Source organism: Ochotona princeps, chromosome 2 (assembly GCF_030435755.1).
Source record: "Ochotona princeps isolate mOchPri1 chromosome 2, mOchPri1.hap1, whole genome shotgun sequence".
Taxonomy (NCBI): Eukaryota; Metazoa; Chordata; class Mammalia; order Lagomorpha; family Ochotonidae; genus Ochotona; species Ochotona princeps.
The window spans coordinates 71,225,202-71,252,913 of NC_080833.1; the positions used below are offsets into that span (position 1 = coordinate 71,225,202).

The 27,712-nt window shown below is 43.5% G+C and overlaps 1 long non-coding RNA gene across 1 annotated transcript in view; it reads left to right on the forward strand.

Annotated features, from left to right (window-relative positions):
• The window catches only part of LOC131478542 (uncharacterized), a 47,013-nt gene that overhangs the window by 1,920 nt on the left and 17,381 nt on the right, over positions 1-27,712 (forward strand). The gene's annotated exons all lie outside the window — the stretch shown is intronic.

The following is a 27,712-nucleotide window of genomic DNA, read 5'->3' on the forward strand; positions in this document are numbered from 1 at the left end:
CACACTAAAGCTAGGAGTGGGGGCCTACCTAGCAGGGCTAGATAACAGTATTTACTAGTGAGTGTTGGAACAGGGGATGGATAAAGTAAGGCTGGGCCATGACATAGACCAGCATGCAAAACAAACAGGTCTGGAGACAGATTCTGTGGGAAATATGTGGGCCCACCCCTGTGGATCCGCAATTTCTGTTGGTTTTCTCAAGAGCTGGGGGGTGGGGGCGGCATTTGACAGGCTGAGCTAGGTATGACCATGGAACTCCCCAAACGCTCATGTGAAATAGGGTAGGGAACATGCCAAGCTGGCGCAGGCTGCAGCACCCATGGGCACACCCAGGAGTAGAGTGTGAGGAGAGTTGCACTGCAATATCCACCAGCACACACAAAGGTCAAGATATAGGAGGCTGACTATGCTGGAAATTGCCTAACACCTGCCGGCACATGTGAAATCTGGGTCTTGGAGTGGGCCTAGTGGGGGAACTTGGGGAATGCCTCTGGTGGGCTGTAGCTCTCATTGGTGAGCATGTGAGTCAGGCCTGGGTGTTGGTGAGGCCAGGCAAGGCTGCTCCACTTGTCAGAAAGTGTGTGGGTTGGTTTAGGGGGTATTAATGGGGCAAAGAGTGGACCAGGCAGAGCCAGGACAAACCTAATCACCCTGGCATATGGAGGAGCCTGGACAGAGTGTGGATGATACTGGGCTAAGCTATCACACCTATTGTTTTGTGTGAAAGTCAGGGGTGGAGGCAGACTGGGCAGGGCTAGGATCCAGCACCCACCAGTGAAACTTGGGACTGGGGGTGGGCCGGGCCAGGCCAGGCTGCAGCGTCTGATAATAAAGGCCAAGACTGGGGATGGGACATGCCAGGTTGGTTTAGAGCAACCACTGGCACAATCTGTGTCAGGGAGCTAAGGGGATGCCCCAGCTGGGTTGTGGTTCCCACTGGTGAGCATGAGATCCAGAATGGGGACAGCGATCTGGGCTGGACATGACTGCAGTATACTTTGGCATGGCTGTGGACTGGGTCTGGGTCTGCTGGTACTCATGGGTATAGGGTGGGCTGGGCTGAATCAAATAAGAGTTGGATCTGGGGTTGCAACAGGCATGGCTGGGCCATAGAAACCAACGGTAAGAGTTGGAATGGGTGTGGGCCGATTGGGTAAGGCTGCTGTACCTGCCAGCACAGGAGGTGTGCCAAGTCAAGTTGGGCCAAAAAAAATACACTGGTATGCACAAGATCTGCCACTGGGAGGTGAACTCGATATAGAGGAGCTTGCGGAACCCCTCTGTCAGGACACAGTCCCTGCAGGTGAGCACAAGAACCGAGGCTGGTAGCAGTTCAGACCAGACCAGGCTACAGTGCTCACTGGCATACTTGTTGGTCAGGTCCCCATTACTGATGCGATTAAGATGTTGCGACTTCTCCCCTTTTCTCCCCTGTTCCCCCAGACACAGGAAGAAGAATAAAATTTGAAACAATGGTCTCATTCCCTTTTCCCTTTTCCTTGGTCCTTCCTCAGTGCATGCATCCTTCTCAACTATGTAAACATCACCAAAAATAAAATATTAAAAAATGCAAGGGAAAAGAAATAGCAGATGTAATAGCAGATGTTAATCAAGAAGAAACACCAGGGCCCTGCATGGTAGCCTAGCGGCTAAGGTTCTCCCCTTGGGTGCGCTGGGATCCCATATGGGTGGTGGTTCTAATCCCAGCAGCCCTGCTTCCCATTCCCTACTTATGACCTGGAAAGCAGTTGGGGATGGCCAAAAGCCTTGGGTCCCTGCACCCACGTGAGAGATTGGAAAAGGCTCCAGGCTCCTGTCTTCAGATTGGCACAGCTCTAGCCATTGCGGTCACTTGGGGAGTGAATCGTTGGTTGGAAGATCTTCCTCTCTGTCTCTCCTCCTCTGTATATCTGCCTTTCCAATAAAAATAAATAAATGAATAAATAAATAAATGAATAAATAAGTAAATAAATAAGGAGCATCAAGGACATTCTCAAATGTGACAAATGGTGTAAGGTAAAGTGATATAATTGTTTTGGAAAACAAGAAGGCATTAATTATTAGACTTTAAGATATACATACCCTGCCTAACAGGAATGAATAAAGGTACACTGCAAGGAGAAACATTGTATACTGCAAATACAGAAAAAAAATTGCAGGCAGTATTCATGCACTATAAAAATGATTAGTAAATTAGAAAGAGAAGAGACAGCAAAAAATGTTGCTTTGCACCACTCTTTCCCAATTGATCTAGGATTTATAGCAATTTACTTCACAATTCCACCAGGAATTCAAGCAACCCAAGAAGCTTTCCTATGTATGTGCGGAATAACTAAAATAAAGCCCATCATGAACAAATACAACTCATACATTATTTGTGGGCTTATGAATCGGGACCACCACTTCAGGAAACAAATTATTTTATCGATTTACACACCCTGGACTCAGCAATGTAGCTTCTAGACTTGAGAGTGTTTGCAGTTGTTCCTGACAGACACAGACAAGTAGAAAGTTAGCATTGAGGAGAGAGCTGGATCGGTGCAGGAAGCTCATTTCCTCTCCTTTTTTTTTTTTTTTTTTTTTTTTTTTTTGGCAGAGAGCCAACCTAGCAGTTATGAATTTGGTCAGCTTATCTCATTTGATGAATTACGAAGATTTCGTGTTTTGCAGGTTTCGCCTCTTTGGGCTAGACCCCAAAGTTTCTGTTCTTGAATCATTAGGTAATTTTCAGCTTCCTATTCCTAAATACATACCACTCGAAGTAGGGAGTTTCCATTGTACTTGAATTTTGGTCATAATAAATGCAAATCACGTATGAGCAGCCTAAACTATGACTGAATGTAATTACAGTTTAGAAAAATGTGTGTGCTTTGGGGCTAGCATTGTGGCAGAATAGGTGAAGCTAGTCTCTGTGGGCACACCAGGATGAGCTGTTTCACTTCCTATTTTGCTCCTTGCAATGGTCTGGGAAAAGCAACATGGATGGCGCAAGTACTTAGGCTCCTGTCGCCCATGTGCAAAACCCTGGCTCCAGGCTTCACTCAGTCCTGGCTGTTGTGGCCATCTGGGGAGTGAACTAACACATGGAACAGCTCTCTCTCTCTCTCTCTCTCTCTCTCTCTCTCTCTCTCTCTGTAATGCTGATTTTCAAATAAATAAATAAGTCCTTTTTAAGGAAAAAGAAAAATGTGTGCTCTACTAAATCTCTGATTATAAACTTTTTAAACTTTCTCCTTAACAAATTCTGTTTCATAGCTGCATACTTAGAGGTGTGCATTAAAGCCTTTTGCCTGACAGAATCAGTGTTTGTAGTAGCAGAAAAACCAGAAACAACCCAAATGCCCATCACCATGAGCAAAGATATGCATTATTCGTATAATAGGAGCCTATGCAATAATGAAAAAGAGTAAACCAAAGCTATAGGCACCAGTATGAATAGATGTTAGAACCATGACTGAAAACACACACACACACACACACACACACACACACAATTAATTGAATATAAACCATGCTACTATTTTTATAAAGTTTCAAACTTCATACAAGTAGCTTACATAAGAGTGAGATCAGAAAGGACAGCAAGGAGATGGAAGACAGATATGAGAGTGATATTTGGTGGGGATTGAGGGTTTGGACAATGGGATTTACACAAGTCAGAATGTGGAGGCACCTAAAGCTATGGGTAATATTCATTCTGATTAGGTTTATGGCATTTTCTCTATTGTCTTTCATGGCTTAAATCCATATTACACTTTTGCATGTATTTTTTGCAAGTTTTAAATATGAAAGAGAATGTGACTTGGCTTGTTCCCTTATCTGGTGACCTAGGTAGCCTCCTAACCCTTCTTGAAGTTTTCTGGTGTGGAAGTAATCACATGTAAAGCTGAGTGTAGGGGACAGGAAACCCTTGTGACATGTGCTTGGGCTGCTTCCTCCTGTTCCTGTTCCCACCAGAAATACCCAAGTGACTCTCATGAGCCCAGGGCCCAGAATGAGCATGTTAAGCAATCTCGTTAGGTCGGGACTGTGGGTGTAAAATGGAGACTTCTGTAATAAGCAAGGTTAAGTAGCAGTGGCCAGGGCTGGGAGCAGAGTGAGAATCTAAAATGTCTCAAAAGACGTGCAATACGGACTGCATTCAAGACCTCCGTGCTAGCCACTTGGAGACCTTCTTGGGCTCCCTGCCAGGGTGAGGTTGGTTCCACAGCCCAAGACAGAACAAAGGCTGACAATGAGAATGAAGGCTGCCCAGCTTCTGGGCTAGAGGGCCAGGGAGCTGAAAGAACTTGGTGCACCTGTTGGTTGTCTGCCAATCCCAGGAGCCTGTCTGGATGCAGAAGGGATTTATAGCCATGAGCTCAATATCCCCAAACTCCTCATGGGACCTGGCATACTGAAAGTACCTGCTCTTTATAAAATTTCAAAAACTCCAATTTTCTTTTTAAAATTCAAAATGCATTGAGTATGTCAAAACAGGATGTTAGAAAGCCATAAAATAGATGGGGCAATGTAATTTTTACATTATCAAATATCTGGGTAAGTATGTATATATTTTCCCAGGAAAGCACAGATTTAAATAAAGAAAATAATTGTAGTTCAATGAGCTAAACTAAGAAAATATAACTATGTGGCTCACTGAATTTTACTGCAGGACCACAACGTGTGAGCATCAACAGTTATTTTTTTTAAATATTTATTTTATTTTTATTGGAAAGGCACATACATGAAGAAGAGGAGAGGAAGAGAGCCCAGCACAACTGCTTTCATAGGCCACAGCAGGGAGCTGGATGGGAAGCAGGGCTGCCGGGATTAGAACCGGTGCCCATATGGGATCCCGGGGTGTTCAAGGCGAGGACTTCAGCCGCTAGGCTATCACACTGGGTCCACACACTAGTGGATTTGAGAAGAAAAAAGAAAAAAAAAAAAACAGTTTTCAAAGTTATTTGTGTCTCTGGGGATTTTTCCAGTCTAAATATCAATAGGAATAAACATTATCTTTGTGGCTATAAAGGAAATGAAATAGTATAGACATCATAAAGTAATAACAATTAAAACTAATTGTAGCATATGAGTTGAAATATATTTTAAACCCGCAAAACACCAATACAATTTTAAATTATGTAGATTCCCTTCCCAGAACCAAAATATTATCACAATAAAGACCTCACTCTAGCTGTCTAAGAATGACACATTTCTTCTCACAGACTTGAAAAGATTACTGTGAAATACTGCTTTTGATACTAAACAAGAGTCCTTTTTCCTATTTTGAATGCTTCTTTGTGATTCTTGGCACCACCAGTCTTTTATTCTCCTGAACTATTTCAGAGGATTTAGTTTGCTTTGCATTTTGCCTCTCCATTATCTGCTATGATTTTAGTTTATATTCTTTTTTTGGAAAGATTTATTTATTTTTATTGCAAAGTCAGATATATACAGAAAGGAGGAGAGACAGAAATATCTTCCGTCCGATGATTCACTCCCCAAGTGACCACAACGGCTGGTGCTGCGCCAATTGGAAGTCAGGAGCCCAGATCCTCTTTTTTTTTCTCCTTTTTTTTAATTGATTGCATTGCATTATGTGGCACAGATTTTTAGGTGCTGGGATTCCCCCCGCCCCACCCCAACCCTCTTCTCCCCATGGTGGATTCCTCCACCTTGTTGCATTACCGCAGTTCAAATTCAGTTGAGATTCTTTCATTGCAAGCATTTACCAAGCTTAGAGTCCAGCATCTTATTGTCCAGGTAAGTTCAACGGTGTCTTGGGAAGACCATCTCTGGTCTGAAGGTAGAGCCGGCAGAGTATCATCCCAATCAATTAAAAGCCCCAACATAACATCGGTAACAATTTATAACATTATGGAATTAAGGGACATAGTATTGAGTAACCAATATGTTAAAAAAATGAAAAAAAAAGAATGCAAGTTCTGAACCACATCCTGTGACTTCTTCATTGACATCTCAATTATTAGTTTATATACAACCGGGTTCTTTACACCTTAAAATGGCTATAGATTACTATTCAGCTGTCTCATGTCTATTTTAATTTCAGTATTTAGCAGTTTATAGCATTGAAGCATGATTTTGCTGAACTTGGCTGTTTTTTGGGTAGTCTAGACTGGCTTATAACTCTAACAAGACATATGTCAACAGTTTAGGTGAACAGTTTTAGGAGGGGTGTGCAGAGAAATCTTCAATACCGTAGTGAGGAGTAACTAATCTTTGTGTCCCACCTAGTAAGGTATAAGTGAATCCACGCTGTTTCCTGTCTGATTCTAACCTTTCCTTGTTGTTCTTTGTCTATCTATTCTAGATTGTTTGTTTATTTGTTTGTTTGTTTTGAGGGGTTGTTGGAGCGATCCTGATGGTCATTGCGAGATAGGGTGGGGACCCAAAGTTGGAACCAGGCAAGGACCAGAGAAAGCTCCTCTCCCTAGTCCTAAAGAGTTTACTGTTCTTCTGTTTCTGCGGACTGCTCAGGGCTCCTGGTTGTCGTTCCAACGACCTTGGATCCTGCAAGGCAGGATTTGGACTTCTTCCATCCCATGTGGTAGATCCAAATGGGGGTGGGTGACCTCAGAGTTCTCGGCCTCCGAAGGCAGTCCAATTCCCCGTGGTCTCCTTGGCAATTGGGATGTAGTCCTTGGTGCCCGTACTGATAGTCCTTGGTGAGGATCTGGGAGTCTTCAGGGTTGGGATCCAAGCCTCCTCCTGTCCACCTGCTCCACTCTGTAGAAGCCCAGATCCTCTTACAGGTCTTCCACACAGATGCAGCGTCCCAAGGCTTTGGGCTGTCCTCAACTGCTTTCCCAGGCCACAAGCATGGAGCTGGATGGGAAACAGGGGCTGCCGGAATTAGAATCAGCTTCCATATGGGATCCTGGCACATTCAAAGCAAGGACTTTCGCTGCTAGGCCACGGCACCAGGCCCTTGCTCTTAGATCATAGAAATAACCACATAGGCCTGGCACGTTAGCCTACTGGCTGAAGTCCCTGCCTTGCATGTGCCGAGATCCCATACGAGTGTCTATTCATGTCCCAGTTTCTCCACTTCCCATCAGGCTCCCTGCTTGTAGTCTGAGAAAGCAGTCAAGCATCGCCCAAAGCCAACCTTTTGCTAACTTTCACTGAAATGCTTACTTATGAAAAAGAAGGCTTATTTCAGTTCTTGGTTTGAAGGATCACAGTCAAAGATCAGGCAGCACTATTACTTTGTCATCTAATGGAGGCTCACCATGGCACAGCACATGTGGAGGAACAATAACATGGAAAGTCAGAAAGTACAATGTGAGCACTAAGTCCAGGGCAGCTTTGAGAACCAGCCAACTCACAAGCACTTCCTCCAGAAGATGTGTTCTAATGTCCTGAAGATCTCTCATAGGGCTTATCTTCTAGAAGTTAGAATCAGATCAAGTTTCTACCTTTTACTCACTACCTGTTGACATTAATTCATTAGCATAAGGAGGACTGAGCCCTCAATACCTAAATCAAAATATAGCAACATCCCACTGAGTAGCCCAGTGTTCTTTGAGGAAACTAATAATCACAAATATCTCCTGAACCTTGAGCTAAAAATCTTCTTCATGAATTCTCCTTGGTTCTGGTTCTTTCTCCCCAGGATTCACAGAATTATGGTCCTTCTACTGCATGGTACTTTGCATATATTTGAAGATGCTCAGCCAATATGTCCTCTTCCCTCCCTGTTCTCTAAATATCTCCTTTTTGTATGCTAAAGAAATCCAGTTCCATGAACAAATTCTGCTACAGTGTGATTGTCAGAATTTTCACCATCCCACTCATCAACCATTTTGATTAGTCATAAGGATTTGGTACAAAACTAGTCTGGGAAGGCGTGGTCTGTCCAGGGCAACGTGTTGCAGAGCTATTGCCTCCTTTGCACTGACATGCCTTACTACTTTCTGGGCAGCCATGATTTCTTAGCTTTCTGGGCAATACTTCTTTGGTGGCTCATCATAAATTCATGCTCAACTGAAACCTCTTGCTATGACTGTTTGACACGATGCATTGTTCAACAAGATCTCTGTAACCTTTTGCCCATACAGTAAGTTTTTGTTTGGCCCAAACTTTTCTTTCATCTCTTGAAAATGGATCTCACTCAACAGAATTCATGGTGCATGAAACAGAAACAATGTGTCTTCCTGCAATTAAATTATAGAGGAGTAGAAAACAAGATGACAACCTGACAGCTAATACACTGTTTTGAAATGGATATTATTGTCATGGCCAGTCATCAAAAAAGGTGTCCACTTGCCAGCTGCCAACCAACGAAAACCAACAGAGACTGAGACTGTCCAGGGTAGTCAGGCCTCTTTGTTGCTATTCCAAGAATGGCTGAATGAGAAGCAAGTGGAAGCCTTTTTTCCAGGGCTACCATTGGCTAATCTCTCTTTCATGACAGCCCACACATTGGGAAGATATTCATGCTATTTCATTTGGTATCTGTATGATTGCTAGTTTGCTAAGGCTATAACATGGCCACCTTTCTGGGGACCAGAAGTCCAAAATCAAAGTGTTAGCCAGGCTGATTCCTCCTGAGGGCTATAAAGGAAAGATCTGCTCCAGACCCAGTCCTGTGGCTTGTAGATGGTTATTCTTCCTGGTCTTCTTCCTATGTATGTGTCTTTCACCAATTTTTCCCTTTTTGTTAGGACACCATATATACTAGAATAGTCTATCATTATGATTTCATTTTAACTTAATAAAGATCCTGTCTCCAAAGAAGTTCACATTTATAAATATTACAGGTTGAAAACTCAACCTATGAATTTGAGGAAGTGAGGGGGACACAATTCAAACCACAGCAGTATGTATGTGCCAAGAATCTTGAAATGGCAGTTTCTTCCACAGGGCTCAAGATCCAAGGCAAGACTCTGCTGTATTCTGGTTGACTTAAAATATTATCACAGTGAAGTTAATGATGACACTGATGATAGTGGGAGTAGTAGTGGACGCTGGTAGCACATTTAGTAAGAAAAACTGCATGTAAATACTGTGCTGGTGGCTTAAAAGAACCAGTAGGTTTCAAAATGTTCTACACATTTTCACAGCCCAAAATACACATCCCTGTAAATCAAGGGGAGGTCAGGTCATCAGGATTGGGTTTACTGAGAGCCAATATGGTCTACTAACAACATTCTTACAATGCACTGATAGTAATCACCACCAGGATTCCACTGGCATTCATGCTGTTCTTTCAGTACTTCTTATTTCAAATAGAATCAGAGGACCTGAATTCTATATGCACATTTATCTCTATACTACCTATATGACTCTTGGGGAATCATTTTTCTGCACTGATTATTGAATAGAGGAAGGATAGAAATTAGCATTCTAGGTTACACATTCCTTTGCCATGTTCCTGGTTCGGCAGGATCAACATAATCAAAATGTCCATATTACCACAAATAACATATAGATTCAATGTGATCCCAATCAAAATTCCAACAATGTTCTGCTCAGAAATAGAAAAGATGACACAAGAGTTCATCTGAAAACACAAGATACCATGAATACCCACAGCTATCCTGAAGAATAAAAAATCAAGCTGAAGTAATCATAATTTCAGACCTCAAGACACACTACAGGGCAGTGATAATAAAAACACTGGTACTGGTACAGAAATAGATAAGAAGATCAATGGAACAGAATAGAAGCACCAGAAGGGAACCCATACATGTACAATCTAACAATGTTCGACAAAAGAACTGAAAATAGTCCAGGGAAAAAGTCTGGTCTCTTCAACAAAGGCTGTTGGGACAATTGGGTAGCAGTCTGCAGAAGCAAGAAAGAAGACACCCCCTCATACACACATTTTTCACCTTGTTCAAAAATCAACTCTCAAAGTATCAATGATCTAAATCTGCACCCAGAAACAAACTATTAGAAGAAAACAGGTAATGCTCTGCAAGACACAGTCATTGGTAAAGACTCCTTAGAAAAATCATCAAAAGCGTAGGCCATCAGTCCTAAAATAAACAAATGGGACTACATCAAACTAAGAAGCACAGCAAAGGAAGCAACCAACAAAGCGAAGAACCAACTAACAGAATCAGAAGATCTTTTCACACTATACAACAGATAGGGTATTATATTCAGGATTTACAAAGAGCTTAAAAACTGACCAACAGCAGAACAAACAACCCTGTGAAGAAATGGGCAAAGGAAAATGAACAAATATTTTTCAAAAGAGCAAATTCAGATGGTTAATAGACATATGAAAAATTGCTTCCCAGCTGACGGGGATATCCAAATAAAAACTACATTGAGGTTCCACCTAGCTCCATTGAGATTGGCCTATATTTGGAATTCTACTAACAACACCTATTGACATGGATGTGGGCAAAAAGATACCCTCCTTTACTGTTGGTGGAGTTGAAGCTGGTACAGCCACTATGGAAGTCAGTATGGAGAGTGCTAAGACAACTGAAAATTGATCTACCATATGACACAGCCATCCCACTTCTTGCACATGAAATCCACTTATGAAAAAGTGACCTGTAATCCTGTATTTACAGCTGCACAGACTACAGTAGCAAAGACATGGAAGCAACCTAGATTCTTACTGAAAGAGGAATGGATAAAGAACTGTGGTAAATCTACTCTATGGAATACCACTCAACAATTTGAAACAAAATGGTCCCAACTGGAAAGCATACACAGTGAAATGAACCAATCTCATAAGTACAGCTATCGTATGTTCTCTCTGATACAAGACAACCTTCATGGAAGACACAAGATTAATAGGTACATTTAGGTAAACATGCATGTATATACAGTCATTTGGAGAAACTGTATAATGCAGTCTAGCATACCAAGAAGTGAAGTCACAGTGCAATATGAATCTCTACTCACAAATAAAAGATGGACTCCCAATGGAACTATTAAATGTATCTTGATGATAGGATACTGGATTTTCTACCATTGCTTATACCTACAATACAAAGATACACTTAAACAGCAGGATCATGGACTTATGACTGCTGTTGGAGGACTATACTATTGTAATAATATAGGGGAAATCAATGTGGGATGAGGAATGGGGTGGAAGGGGAAATCCCTGAGACTATGGAACTTTTTCATGAAAAACCAACTAAATTTAAAAAAATAAAGTTTTGAAGGATGAAGGAAATCTCAGCAGGCAGAGGAAGTTCAGTAGAACGTAAAATCACAACTTTCATGAGAGTTGGTTTTTGAGATTATTTTATCAGCAGTAAACTGAGTGTGTTGAATCAGAGGACTTACTTAGTTCTCCGTACCCTGTGCACATCCATTGGAAGTTGGGTTGACAGCGGATTCACTGAACTGCAATGGCAGTGGAAGTGGTAGGACAAGGAAGAAGAAGGAAAAGGGAAACAGGGCTAGTAATGAGCATCAAAATATATTTTTTCATGAATGCAATAATGCATTCATATGTTTAGAATTCAACTAAATAAATTTTAATGGAAGGAAATTTTCAAAAATGATAATAAGATCTTTAAGCTTTGCTAATGCTATGCTAACCTTCCCCTTCCCAATGTTAGAAGAATATACCATTAGTTGTTCTGGCAACAACAGCACCAATTTGATATTTTTTAAGTCTCATCTTTGTTTCTTGGGTGATCAGAGCTAAAGCTTGTTTTTCATCACTGAGACATGTTCATTAGAGAGTTAAAATTCACTTGAAGAATAAGATCCAGGAGCTGTGGGCAGCCCCACCCGCCCTGCTAAGCGGTGCTTTTGCCCCCAACCAGATGGTGGCAGCAGGGTTGGCCCTGTGCTAGGCTGGTCTGGGGCCACCTAGACCCCTTGTGCTCTTTAGGAGCTGCAGGCAGCCCCAGTCCCTGCGAAGGGGTTCTTTTGCCACCACCCAGGTGGTAGCACAGGACTGACTCTGGGCTGGGTAGCCTGGGTGCCAATGGCACTGGGTGCAACCTTTGGGCTGCTCAGTGGTGTGTACCAGGAACTTGTGCTTGAGAATTTGCAGGGAGACTGAGAGGTCACACAGGTGAGGAAGAGCAACGACCTGTGGATTCATTCCCAGGAGGAATTACTGCTGAGGGACATCCCTGAAAAAAACCACCATAAATGTAGGTGAGGAATGACTGCAGAAGGACTCCAAAAGACAAGTCCACTGTACTTCCAGGTAAGCGAGCAGATTGAGACCTGGTGGTTTGGAGGGGAGATACCGGAAGACCTTTATGGGTCAGACTGATGCTCCAGCCCACATGGGAGTTCTGGGCTGGGCTTGTTAGCATAAAACATTGCTGACCACGACATGCCAGCCCATACAATCACTAGGGCTGGGGGCATGTCTGGCAAGGTTACATCCCAGTACATGACAGTGAGTTTTGGAACAGTGGATGGATCACATTATGCTAGGCCATGACACCAACCAGCACACAGAAGAACCAGGTCTGGGGGTAGATTCTGTGGGGGGATATATGGGCCTAACCCTGTGGAAATGCAAGGCCTGCTGGTTAGCTTAAGAGTTGGGGAAGTAGGGCTGAGCTAGGTGTGACCACGGAAGCTGCCAAAACTCGCTGTACTGGGGCTGGAAAAGGTTAGGCATGTCCAGGCCACAGCACCCTCATGTGCACCCTTACCATGGTGTGGGGCAGGCCAGGTCACATCATCTACCAGCTCATACAAAGGCTGGGACAGAGGGGGCAGTTCATGCTGGGTAGGGACCTGGCACCTACTAGCATGTGAGATCTAGGTCTGGGAGTGAGCCAAGGTGGGGTAACCTGAGCAACTCCCCCTTTGGGTCATAGCTTTTGCCGGCAAGCACATGATTAAGGCCTGGGTGTTGGACAGGCTGGGCAAGGCTGCTATCTGTTGGCAAGTGTGCGGACTGGTTTTGGAAGGGGGCAGACCGGGCAGGACCAAGCAGAACTTAGCCCACTGGAAAGTGCAGAAACCACGTTGGAGTACAGATCATTCTGGGCTGGGTTATCACACCTGCCAGTTTGCTAGAGCCAGGGATGGGAACATAGAACAGGTCCAGGTTGCAGCACTCATGAGCAAGAGTTGGAACTGGGGGCTGGCCAGGTCAGACCAGGCTATAGCATCCAAAGGCAAAGGCCAAGACAGGTGGGGGCTATGCCAAGCTGGGTCAAAGCAACCACTGGCACACAAGAGATCTGTGGCTGAGAACAGGCCTGGTTGGGGAGTAAAGGAGACGCACTGGCTGGGTTGTGGTTCCCACTGGTGAGTGCAAGGGCCAGAGTAGGGTTTGTTGTCTGGTTTGGACATGGTTGCTGTCTCCCTTGGTATGGGTGTAGACTGGTTCTGGGGTGTGCCAGACTGGGCTAGACTCCAGCACCCACTGGTGATTGTGAAAACCAGGATGGGTGTAGGATGGAGCAGGCTAGATCTCTGTCCTTACTGAGCTACATGTGAGCTGTGTCTGGGTGTGGACCAGGCTTGGCTAGGCTGTAGCACCCCACAGTAAGAACTGGAAAGGGAAAGAGCCAGTCAGGAAAGGTCACCATTCCTGCTAGGATGGAAGATGGACTAAGTAGGTTTGACCCATGGACCCACCGATGGGTGTGAGATCTGGCATTGGAAGAGGTTCTGATGGAGGAGCTTGGCAACTCCTCTGTTGGGACACAGTCCCTGCAGGTGAGCGCAAGCACCAAGAAAGGAAGCAACCCAGACCAGTCCCGGTAATGGTACTCGCTGGCATACATTTGGCTCAGATCTGGGGTGAGCTAGGCTAGGCCAGTTCATATCACCCACTGGCAAATTTGAGAATCAGGATGGTGTGTGTCAGGCCAGTCACAGCCGGTTACATTAAAGCTGGAACTGGGGGCTGCCTGGGCTGGGCTAGGCTGGGCTAGGCTGTAGCCCCACCAGTATGAGCTGGAACTGTGGGCGGTTCCTGCCCCAGCCAGGCTACATCACCCACTAGCAAATGCCAAAGAGAGGCGGGCCATGCCAGAATGGACCACAGTGTTCTTTTTTTGTTTGTTTAATTTATTTTATTGTATTATTGTTGACAATCTTTACATAGTTAATTACGGTTTTAAAAAAAAAAATCCACCATGGTGGGAGGGTTTGGGGAGGGAGGTGTGGGGAGAACCCAAGCACCTATGAAACTGTGTCACATAATACAATGTAATTAATGAATTAAAAATAATAAATAATTTTTTAAAAAAATAATATGTTACAGGTGGAGGAATCCATCATGGTGGGAGGGTTTGGGGAGGGGTGGGGAGAACCCAAGTACCTATGAAACTGTCTCACATAATACAATGTAATTAATGAATTAAAAATAATAAATAATAAAAAAATTAGCTTGCAAAAAAATAATAATATAGAAAATTTTAAAAAATAATATGTTAAAAAAAAAGGTTCAGGGGGTATAGGGAAGTGGATAATACTATTATGTCCATATTGTTTCCATCATGTATCTGAGGTAAAGGGGGATATTGAGGGAGAAGCCCCACTCGGTTTCCCGCCCACCCCAAGTCCCGGATGTGGGGCATGCTCTGAGATATTTGCTCAAGTGGTTTTAATAGTTCTCCAGTTATGAATCACTGCCAGTTTCGCTCGATGAGGTCGTCCACTGATTGATATGGTCCATCATAAGGTCTCCGTTTGCCATATATTTCGCTGCCAACATATAGCTGAGATGAATGTTTGACCTGTTCTGTCTTCTGTCTTTTCTTGGTTAGAGTTCTGAGTTCAGCAGTTCGATTGGGGAGATCTCCAAAGAAACTTTGAGGTATTCCCAGACCAGATTCTTGTATGTTCTAGCAAGCACAGGGCCCGGCACAGTCCATCACCCCGATCAGCTGGTGGTTGCAATTGCTGGGTTGGTTCTGTTTTCAGTCCCGAGTTGCACTGGAACCAATGGGTGTTGCAGTCCAGTCTGGTTCAGCCCAGCACATACTCAGCCCTTACATCAACCAGTGGGAGCTGCAGCATAGTCGGGGCGACCCAAAATAACCCCCACCAGGCCCACCCCCTACCCTGGTTTTCCAGTATGTGTAGCAGTAGACCAGTCTGTCCCCCATCCCATTTGGCTCTTGTACTTGTCAATGGGTATTAAAGCTTAGTTCCATCTAACCAACTCAACCATCCAGCCCTCAGGACCACAGTGTTCTACCAGCACACGCAAGATGGGAAGGTAGGGAATGAACACAGTAGGGAGACTGCACTGGGCTCCCCTGTTGGACCACTACTCTTACTGGTGAGTGTGAAAGCTTGGATCAGGGGCAGACCAGTCTGGGCATGGCTACAACACCTGTTAGCCTCATTTGAGCTGGATCAGGGGAAAGCCAGGATGGGTTGACTCTTCCTATTGGTGCATGCATAAGCAGAGTGGGTATGGATTTGTCGGGCTTTGCTGCAGAATCAGCTGGCAGATGCTGGCACAGGAGGCAATTTTTGTCAAGTTAAACTGCAGAACCACCTGGAGAGTACAAGATCTGTGAGTGGGAATGGGCCTAGTAGGGAAACAGTGGGCACCTCCCTTTTGGCTTGCCACTCCCACTGGTGAGCATGAAAACCAGGACTAGGGGGCAGGCATGGCTACACAGAGAGTGGCACCCGCCGGCAAATGTGTAGGCTGCATAGTGGGGCTGGTTGGGTTGAACTAGGCTTCAATGCCCATTGACATGTATGAGAGCTGAATGGGATGTGGGACAGACTGGGCCAGTCTGTTGTAAATATAGGCAAGCACGGGAACCAGGGCGGGGGCAGGCCTAATGGGGGTTATTCGGAGTAGCCCCAACTAAGCTGCAGCTCCCACTGGTTTACATGGCCAAGTGTATGGTAGGTGGAACTGGGCTGGGATGCAACACCCATTAGTTTGCATAGAGGACAGGGCTGGAGACAGAACTAACTCAGCAATTGCAACCACCAACATGTGTGTAAGCTGATTAGGGTGACAGACTGTGCCGGACCCTGTATTGGCAAGCACACACGTACACACAAGAATTAGGTCTGGGATCACTTCAGCTGAGGTTTCTTTGGGGATCCCCAAACTGAACATCCGGACTCAGAACTTCAACTTCAACCATGGAGAAAATTGCACTCCTGTGTTGCCAACATCCATGGTGTAACTGTGGAATGCTTGTGTTAGAGCTGAGCCTCCTCAGTGTCTTACGAAACAATGGAGTGCATGGCCAGCTGGATATGAAGGATACAATGGTACATTAGAATTTGCAGAGGACAGCTGGTACCATAACAGAGAACAGAGGACAGAACAAATTGATCAACTACCCCAGCCAAGTGTTGGCAGTGAAAATCTGGGCAAATGGAGACTCTAAGGTGGACTATGCCAACCAGTGGATTCTGGAGAGGTTTCATCGTGCTTGGAGTGGCGACATTGGCAGCAATACAAAACTGTTAAGCTATCAAAACCACTTGAGTGGAGACCTCAAAGCAGGCCCCACATTAGGGATCCTGGGATCATTGGGAGGCTGGGTGTGGCTTTTCCCCTTATTTCACCCCTTTCCCCAGACACAGAAAGGAAAAAAAAGAATGTGGAAGTAATGGTCATACCCACTTTTCTCTAGCTCTTGACCCTTCATGCCCGAATCAACTGTGTAAAGATCATCAAAAAAATAAAAATAAAGGGAAAAAAAGAAAAATAAAATCTACCTATGTTGGTGAAATTATTTGATTTTTAATTGGGAGGTCTCAGATGGCATCTTCCAACTTAAGAAAATAATTAAATTGTAATACCTTTCATGAAATAGTAGTCTGTGATGTTGTAATCTTAAGTAGAGAAACAGAACACAAGATATTACAGATGAAGTAAAATTTTGAAGGTGTCTGCTTTGGGCAGGTATTTCTCTTAATGGTTAAGAAGCAGTTTAGAATGCCACACTTTACAGTGAGTACCCGGGTTCGATCCCCAGCCCTGACTCCTGATATCAGCTTCCTAAAGACGCAGACCACAGAAAGCAGTGGTGGTGACTCAGGTAATCCAGTTCTTGCCATCCACATGGGAAACTTGGATTGAGTTCCTGTCTCCCACCTCAGCCCTCTGATTGATGCAACCATTTAAGGAACTAAACAATTTAACAAATTAAAGAATATGATGGGAGTTTCTGTCTCTTTTCTATGCTTCCTTCCCTCTCAAAGAAACGTATCAACATTTTATATTTTATTTAGAAAGTAATATATACTATACACTCAAAATTGAAGCCTCACTAAGTGCCTACTACTCCAAAAGATCTGAAGTAGAGTACAATGGGAACCTAAACAGACATTTAAAAACCCACAAGGGAAACAGAAAGATATCGTCCATCTATTGATTCACTTCCCAAATAGCTGCAATGACTCGGGCTAGGCCATCCCAAAACTCCATCTGGATCTCTTATATGGGTGGATAGGGTCCAAATACCTGTACCATCTTATGTTAATCCCCAGGCAAATTAGCAGATAGCTTGCTTAGAAGTAGAGCAGCCATGGTGCTGGCATGGTGGCACAGTAGGCTAATCCTCTTTCCTGTGTTGCCAACATCCCATATGGGCACCAGTTTGTGATGAAGCTATTCCATTTCTGATCCAGTTCTCTGTTTATGTCCCAGAAAAGCAGTGAAGATGGCTGAAGTCCTTGAGAACCTGCACCCAAGTGAGAGGCCCAGAAAAGGCTTCTGGATCCTAGCTTCAGATCAGCTGAGCTCTGGCCGTTTCAACCATTCGGGAAATTGAATCAGTGGATGGGAAGACCTGTCTAAATCGGCCATTCAAATAAAAATGAATACATCTTAAAAAAGAAAAAAGCAAAGAGGAGAAAAGAAAAGAAAACAAAACAAAAGGAGATGAAAGAGAAGAAAAAAGAAGTGGAGCATCCAGGACTCAAATGGGTTCTCATGTGGGAGACCATGCAGGTGGTGGCTTAATTCAATATGCCACAGTATGCTCCTTGAGAATTATTAACCCAGTGTGCCCCTTGATAACTTTTAATCCAATGTACCCACAATCATTATTTTTAATACCTATATTGCTGTTTACAATAATGCATTATCTCTTTAAAGCATGTGAAAGAAATAATCTTGATTAGAATTTAGTATCCATCTAGTATGTTCCAAATAGATTTCTGAAGATGAACCACAAGCACCTGTAGTGCCTTGCCTTGGTGAAGGTGCCAGTTAGAGTCCCTCTAATCTCTCAAGTGGCTCTTGCTACCACTGCCACTGCTGGAGGCACAACTGCCAGCGCTCTGTCCACACTGCTGTGAGGTTCCTGTACCCTCTACTGCTTCTGCTGCAATGGCTGCTCTTCATACTGCTGCTGTAATTGAGGAGCAAATCGCTCCAAATCAATCTCCTGCTAGGCCTTTTTCTTTGTGTTTTCCTCCATGAATGTTTGTGTTGTTGCTGCTGCTCCTGTGCTGAAGCTGAAGCTGCCCATGGCTTTGGTCTGGGCTGTGATGGGTGTTTTTCCAAGAAAGCCTACGCTCTGACCTTCACCATGACACTGCTTGATCCTGTGTTTGGATCACTTATCTTGCTTTTTAGTATTCTGAAAATACTATAGAAAGTGTTAGCACTTTTCAGGAGGAAATGGAAAAAAAACTGGTATGGAATTTTCATGTCATTGTCACATTTGTCTTTAGAGATACATGCTCATTGTTTTTGCTAAGTCTGGTTTTGTTTTATTTTATTTTATTTTATTTTATTTTATTTTATTTTATTCTCATTTTAAAATTTGTATCTGTATTTGAGAATCAGGCAGACAGGGGGAGAGAGAGAAAAAAAGAGTGGATGGCCATTTGTTGGTTCTGTCCCCCAAACTAGCCATGACTAACTCTGGGTTGGGTTGAAACAAGGAGCTGGAAATTCAAATCAGGTCTCCCGCAGGGATGACAGGACCCCATTACTTGAACTATTCTGCTGTAACCCAGCAGTCTGCATTAGCAGAAAGTTGGAGTCAAAACTTGGATCTGAAAATCAAATATTTGCACTCCAATATGTATCGTGGTCATGCTAATTAACGTTTTAACCTAGGCTGAATATTCCCCTCTTGACTTTGCTTTTTATGTTGTAAGTAAAATTAGTATTTATAATGAAACTGCTAAACTTCCAGTTCTTCCTAATTTGGCCATAAGAATGTTACTGAACTCCAAAAACTTGTTTTTTGTTTTTTAAAATACGGATGACAATGCTGCCATTATCTCAGGATACTATGAAAATCTCATGAAAAAAGAAAGTTCATGTAAGACACTTTGTATACTATCTGATACACAGTAATATTGAGTAGATTATCAATTACTAAATCATACAAATGGCTAATAGAGTATTTTGCATATATTATGTATTTTGTATGTTTTATCTTAATTAACTAAACTAATATTGTTCAAACAGCATCTCTAGAATTTCTTAAAACTTATGTATCACTCTGTTTAAATATCAAGCACATTAGTTATTTAGTAGATGATAAAATTCTGAAAGTTTTTTGTCATCCAGTAAAGTAGGAGACATTTGAGAATTCTGCAAAAACATTTCTGATATATTTCAAAATGAGGACATCAGTCTCTCTGAGTGAAAATACAAATCTCAAGCAGAAAGAAAACAAACAAGTACTTAAAGATGAATAGAAAATTAAAATCACCAATATTTATGTGTTCATTTATAAAGTTTTAGATAATCTTTGATGGATATGCACTGAGTGTTAGCATATCCTGAAGTTATTCCACTATGAACTCCTCTAAGTTTATGGATGAGGTTGAGGCCTAGAACAGGTTCAAGCGGACATGAGCATCAGAAGAGCCCACTGTGGGGCTCAGCTCCTGCCACTAGGATTTCTGGTGCTTCAAGCAAATGGGGAAATGGCCACTCCTTTCAGCCCTCTTTACTGGACCACCCTCATTCATACCTCTTGCTGCGAGGCCCCAGGGTTCACTCTTCTTTTGAATCACGTTTTGAGGGATTTCATATTGTGAATTCATCCTGCCCATGACTTTAAATACAACTTATTCCTATCATTCCCACCTTCCCACCTTGATCTCTCACCTGAGATATGCACATTGAACAGTCTCCTTCATGTCTCTACTTGGGTTTCACTAGACATGGTGAGCTCATCATGTCCAAATTAAGCCCTTGATTTGCATCCCACACCTGCTCTTCCTCCACTGTTTTCCCCATCAAACCACTAACTTACTCAAGCCAAAAACCTGTCTGTCTACCTCTCTTACATACCACACCTAAGCTGTCAGCCTCAAATTTTTCTCATCACATCTTCCTCTACCACTCTTTGAAGCAACTTGCCTTTCTCTTTGGGTCAGCTATTATGGCCTCCTATTTAAATACATCATCTATTCAAAATAGCTAGAATGATCTTTTCATAACTGTATGTCAAATCTCACTACACATTCCAAATTGCATCCCAAGTTCTTGGCATGGCTCTGCCCATCCTCAAAAACCTTCATCTGCCTACTAGCAAGAGTGACCCTTTTGGTGTTACTCTTGAACTTCCCAACTTCATTCTTGCCTCAGGGCTTTTGCAATTGCTGTTCCTATCATTGCAACACTCTTCCTCCCAATTCTCATGCCTTTTTAAAAACACTTGTTGCAGGTCTCCTGCTTGGATATAAATCTTCACTCCTCCTAGCTCTCCTGATCAATCTCCTTGAAATATTCATCCCCATTTAAATAACCTCTCTTTGCTGTATTTTTCCTTAAAACACTCAGTCCTGGTAACATGTATTAATTTGGTGACTCAATCTTTAGAATAAAAGATACATAAAAGCAGAGTTTTATTTTTCTTATTATCTCCAAATTTGTTGTCTTAAAATACTCTCTAATACATGAAATACATGCAATAAATATTTGTGGAAAAATAGAAATCTCTGCTCTCCCTAACCTGGGGACATGGCACCATAGCAGGCTGAAGTTCAATCCCTCACCCTTTCTGTAATGCTCACTGGCTTGTAGGCACAATACTAAGATGTTTTGTCTTAACTATTTCCTGTCTTTGTTAACCCTTACAGCGTGAGGAGTGAGTATTTGATGACTGTGATGATTTCTTTCTCCTGCTTTATAATTAAGGACATGGAACTCAGCACTTCTACCAGCACAGCTGGGCAGAGAAAGAGCAGCTCTGGAATATCTCACATGCAGCCTGCTGATGCTTGTTACAGCTGGAGGAAGCTGTCCCTTGGGCCAGGAACTCTCCTCATGTGGTAGAACAGGGAGCCCTGACCAGGAAAGCTGGCCTACTGCTTTGCTTGGGACCTTCCCTCCCATTCTAGATCTGACTTTCTCTTCCTTTTTTGGCCACAGCATGTGTCATATGCTGTCAGGTTGCACACTGCCCACACTACTGCTCTGTGTACTCCTGGTGGATAGGGAAAGGGCTCTTTTACTTGCAGTGCATGGCAGGATGCTTGCAGACCACCTCCGTGGCTGTGAGTCACAGAGAACCAGCACTCACTATTGAAGCTGGTCTCCCTCTGATCTCACTCCACCTGAGTGAGTTTTGTGCCAGACATTGTGTGTGCGAGTTATGTCTTTCTTGGCAACCCTGTCACCTGTAAGCCATTCAGTGGGCTGACTTCTGGGAACAGCTGCTCTTGGTAAAGGGCATGGTTGTGTTGCATTTTGTTGTCCTCCACAAAGTGCAACTCCTCTCCTGTGGTGGTGATGGTTGTCATTGATTTGACAGAGAGCAGAGTCACTGCAAGGTATATGGTGATATGGTAGAGGTGCAAGTGTATCAACCAAGCCATCCCAAGGTGATACTGGCTTCTAGGGGTAAGAGTGGCAGAGGTGTTGGCCTCTGGCTGATTACACAGGGATACATTGGTTGGATGCAGGCAGCTTCCCTGTCAACAAGGAAGAAGTGGGGCAGTAATGAAGATGGACAGGTAGGCCCTAAGTAAAGCAAGGAAACTGCATCTCAGCTCCCTGCTGCCTTTAACGCTTCATACCAGTCGCCAGTTGACAGGATGTCTTGGCAGGCACTGATGACGCCTGAGGGGAATTAAGGGTCTCTGCTAGGACTCTATTCAGGGCAGGCAACTTACAAGTCTCAGGTTCCACTCAGTGAAGAACCACAGATGACACTGCTGAGAATGGAGCCACTGGATTGAGATTCTTCTCTAAGAGTGAAACATGAAGACTGAGGACAGACACAGCAAAGGAACCCAGGAGTGCCAACTATCATTGGTATTTTAGATGAGGGGCATTGCAGATCTGACTGTCTCCCATGGGATGATACAGTCTCAATAAACAAGACAATGAGCTCTTCATACAGGTGTTCTTGTCCACCACTGAACCAGACAGAAATAAACCTGCAAGACTATTGCTCTAGGAAATCAGAGAATATGAAGACAGTGTTTGGAGGTATTGGAGCAGTCTTTGACAGGGATCTTGATACTGGCATTCGTGGGACAATAATTCCAGGCCCTTACAGGGTAAGTATATCTGGATGCACTCAGAGGTTTGGGAAAGAATGTGGGACCCATAGCAGATGTTCTTAGGAGCTTCTGAGTGCTGCCCTTTAGGTCATGTTGATGGCTTGTGATGGTGGTTCCCACTGCTAAGCACATATGAACTGTTTGTGATGTGTTATTTCATGGCTGCCTCACGAACTATGTCCTCTCCAACAGTGGGTCATGTCTTCTCCCATCCACCACTTAAGTTGTGCAAACCCCAGTATGTTTTTCAACAAAAGCAATACTGCACACTCAGTAGAGAAAAGGTTTCCTGTTGCGACAGGACTTGCTCTAAGCAAGAGTATTACATACCATAGTGATGCAACTTGACAATCCAGTCTGGCTTATGAGGGATGCCTCAGGGGTATTGAAGTTGATCAAGGACCAGCAAAGACTGAATGCTGAAGTGCTTTCCTACCCCTGTGGTACTCAGCTCCATTGCCTTGACCAAAGCTGAAGTGGCTCACATGAAGACTGGTCCCATTACTCATCTAGTTGATGTTTTCTTTCTGTCCTTTTCTTATTTCAGGTATTTTTAAAATTTTGTATGTTTCTAAATAATTTTTATGTTTACATAAGAGGGAACAAACATCACATTCCATATGTACAAGTTTAAGAATATAATGAGTTTCCCACCCTACCCTGCCCCCTTCCTCACTCCCATCCTCCCTCCTGTTTCCTTTTCTATTTTTTAAAAAATGTATGCAATGATACACTTTCCATTTACTTTATAGTCACCAGCTACTAAATGAAGAATTCAACAAGTAAGTAGAAAAATCATTGTTGCTGAGGAGTATAGATAAGGGTTATAAACAAAAATCAAATATCAAGCACATTGCAATTTTGTACTTTGTGTATTATCACAAATCAAAGAACCCATATGATTATGAGTATGTAATGAAATGCTACTCAGCCATTAAAAAAAGAATGACATTCAATTTCTCACAATAAAATGTATGGAGACCATTATTCTTAGTGAAATAAGCCAGTTCCAAATTGTTTCCTTTTTGGTCTTTTTGTGGGATGAGAATCAGGACCAATTTGCATTCACATGGAATGGCCTATAGAATATTTTCCCTGCACTTTAGCTATATGATCTCAATTCTTTTTCCATGTGCCAGCCAAGGCAGAACTAGACCTGCAACAAGACAAATTACTCCCAGCATTACTTGTTATCTATCCACCATAATAATGACATCCTCATTGCAATCTAAGAAACTGGTTGATCAGGTGTTAAATAAGGCTACAGATGCCATGCTAGATATAGGCTGGGCCAGCAACCTCCCCAGCTATGATTAAGTGCAGGAATTTGCTTAACAAATGCAGTCTTAGAAACCACCTGGGTACCAGAAGAGCAACCCCAATGAAGTCCACCACAAATTGCTGTCCTTGGCAGATCCAATCACAAAATGAAGCTTGGCAGCTAGTACACCACTTGGCTATAGTGTGCATAACATGTCACATTTGACCACTTTTGTGGTCCCTTTATTCAGGTCACCTGCAGGCCAGCTTCCCCATGTAAATGTCAACAGAGTCACTGGTGGTAGGATTTGAGAAATTGTGGGGAATAGAAAATATATAAGAGGTGGCAAACATCATACATATGTTTAAGTTATAAAAAATAAGGCCTGGTAAATCTAATAAAACACACATCTGTAACAAGGTTCTGAAATAAATTTTGAAACTAATTGTTTTAGAACATTTCAGAAAGACTCAAAAGACATTCCTGGCTCTTTGCTTGGGATTAGCACTGTTCTGACCATTGCATCCACTTGGGGGAACGAACTGGTAGATGGGAGATCTCTCTCTGTCTCTCCTTCTTTCTCTGTAGCTCAGCCTTACAAATAAAAACAAATGAAGCTTTAAGAAAGGAAGCCAAATAACCACACAAAGCCACTGAGAGTTTACTAGCTAAATTCATAAAAGGACACACATGTCCGTGTCTAACATGGCCCCTGGGGCAGAGGAGCACAGTAGAAGGGCTACAGCTGATTCTCAGGAAGGCACTTGGTAGTCTTGAGACCCACAGGAGTGAATCGGAAGGATGCTAAGCAGTTAATGAGCTGAATGAGAGAGATGTTGGCCAGCACAGTTCTACCACTATACTCTATTTCTTCTCAAAGAATTTTCATATCATAGCCTATTCCCAACACTGTAACCTCAAAACCTCCAAAAAACAGAGTACAATTTATGTTCATGAGTGGCCTTTGGAAATAGAGCATGATTTCATAAAATTAAATAGAAACCATATTCATCCCCCAGCTATAGGCAGCTGCAAAGGTTGCCTTGTACCTAGGCAAGTGTTCTACTGCTGGGAGAAAAGCAGCTATGGCTTGTGGGCATTCTGGGCCTGGTTGATACTGAATTTGTGTTAAGTATACCAGTGTGCCATCATAGTTGCCTATTCTGTTCTATATTTCTATTTTAAAAATATGTGGGGAAGGCAGGGGACCACATTGGTCCCCAGGCAAGGGGCTGCAAATTTCCCAGGGAAGGGGATCTGGGAACATATTAGAGTGTGAGCATGTTTGGCATGGCAAGAATGATTTCTGGGGTCTTCATGGTCTGGGTCACTACACTAATAGGTAGATGAGGGAGCTAAGACAGAGCAGTTTAGAGGGGAATAACCAGAGGGCATGTCTGGGTCAGGCCAAAGCACATGGCCACATGAGAGACCTGGGTTAAACAACATCCCCCTGCCCACTGGCACAAGTGAAAGCTGGGCCTAGGGGGCATGTCTGGCTAGATTAGGCCACAGTGCTTGTCCACAAGTGTCAGAGCAGGGGGTCAAGCTGCAACACCTTCTGGTGAATGCTGAGAATGGGGCCAGGCCATCTCAATCTGGGCCACAGCACCTGCTGGCACATACAACACCTGAGGCTTGGAGCATTCCTGCTAGGGGAACTTTGGGGATTCTGTTGCTAGACCACAGCTTACATTGGTGAACATGAGAGCTGGGACTAAGGCAGGCCAGGCTGGGCTAGGCTGCTGCAGCTGCTGGCAATAGGAGAGCCAGAATAGGTTTGGGCCAGCCAGGTTAGGCTTTTCAGCATTCACTGGCAAGTTCCGAAACTGTATGCAAGTCATACAGGCTGAACTGCAGTACTTCCTGGCAAGTGCAACATCTAGGGCTGGGAGAGGGCCTGGTTGGGAAACTGTGGGTATTCCTCTACTAGACTGCAGCTCCTACTGGAGAGAACAAGGGTCAGGGTTGGTGGCAGACTGAGCTGGGCAAGGCAACAGCACCCATGGGCATGTGTGTGGGCTGATTCTTGGTGGGGGTGCAGGCTGAGCCAAGCTGCCACACCCATGGCTATGCATGAGAGTCATAGGGAATGCAAGATGGACTGAGCTAGTGTGCAGCTCATGCCGGCACATGCAAAATCCAGATCTGGGGGTGCGCCTGGTGAGGGTTAATTGAGGATCATTCCAACCAGGCCATGGCACCCATTGATGTGTATGAAGACCTTGACTACTGTGTGCTGGGCTGGGCAGCATCCATCAGTTTCCATGCTGTTGGGTTCATCACTGTAAAAGTTACAGAAAATTTAGATATCTCCTAAATTCCTGCCACTAGAATAGCATCCAGCTGCCATCACTTTGACACATTTAGAAATCTGTTCATCTATCTCATCCTGATCCACAAGAATCCCTGATGTTGTAACATAACTTTAATGTAGCTTTACCTGCATTGAATCTTATCCCCAAGCAGCTTCCTAACAATATCTGAGATGTCAAAGGTAGATCTACAACTGAGTAGGAATATTCCTACTCAGTAAAAACATACAACATCACTGTGGATTCCACAAGAGGATGCTCACCTAGTTGGATGAGGTTTCCGACTGTTTTTTTTTTTTTAAGATGGAGAAAAGCAACTAAACATTTTCATTGCTATAGTATATATCATGATGACTCTACCACCAGTGTAATCAAATACAACCCATAAGCTTATTCCAGTGTTTTTCATTTCTATTAGTTGCATTGCCATTCAGCTAAGTTCTTTAGGGATAGAGTAAACAGAGGCCTTTCTACCTATGGGAATCAGGTATGCTGGACTGTCATTCATTTCCACTAGATTAAGAGAATGTCATACAATAAATGAGATTCAAGGAGCTACCCCTGAGAGAATAAGACCTATTGTTTAGGTAAAAGAGAAGAGAACAAAATACATACTTTGGGGCCAAAGAGGCACAGAGGAATGAGCTGCTGCCTGTGGTGCTGGGAATCTCATTTGGATGCCAGTTCAAGTCCTGGCTGCTCCACTTCCCATCCAGCCTCCTTCTGGTGTGCCTGGAATGGCAGCAGAGGATAGCCCAAATTTTTGGGCCCGTATTGCCCATGTGGGAGACCTAAATGGAGTTCCATGCTCCCGAGTTTGGGCTGGTCACCGTAGTCACTTAGGAAGTGAACCAACAGATGAAAGATTTTTCGTGTCTCTCCCTTTCTCTGTGTCACTCTGCCTTTCCAAAAAAATACGTATTTTTTCGTCTTACAATATAGTAAACATTTTATGCATCCTCTTACGTTAATCACTACTGCAAACTACAAAGGAACTAGAACCTATTTTCATTTTACAAAGTCATTCATCATTCAACTATTCCTTTATCTGTTCAGGAATCATTTTTTGAGTACGTAATATGTATTAAGTTCAGGGTAAACAGCAGGTTGGTAAATGATGACTTAAAAGACTTAGTCCCTTGGGCCCGGCGGCGTGGCCTAGCGGCTGGAGTCCTCGCCTTGAACGCCCCAGGATCCCATATGGGCGCCGGTTCTAATCCCAGCAGCTCCACTTCCCATCCAGCTCCCTGCTTGTGTCCTGGGAAAGCAGTCGAGGACAGCCCAAAGCCTTGGGTCCCTGCACCCGCGTGGGAGACCTGGAAGAGGTTCCTGGTTCCCGGCTTCAGATCGGCACAACACTGGCCGTTGCAGCTCACTTGGAGAGTGAATCATCAGATGGCGGATCTTCCTCTCTGTCTCTCCTCCTCTCTGTATATCTGCCTTTCCAATAAAAAGAAATAAATCTTAAAAAAAAAAAGACTTAGTCCCTGTATTCTTAGGGGAGCTAAGAAATGTGTTAAGTAATCAGCAAGATACTAATTGTATGACATACAGAAGCAAGACCTTACAAGATTTAGAAAAGAGTAGCATGAGGATTCAGAGCCATCTCAATCTGGCTCCCAATGCTCTATAATTTCTGATTGCCAGCTGCCTCCCACAGGTAGCTCCATATGCTCATCACTCACTTTCTCAGCCAAGGCAGAGCATGCTTAGAGATAAAATTCGGGTAACATAAACAGTACCCCAAACATGCAAAGAAAAT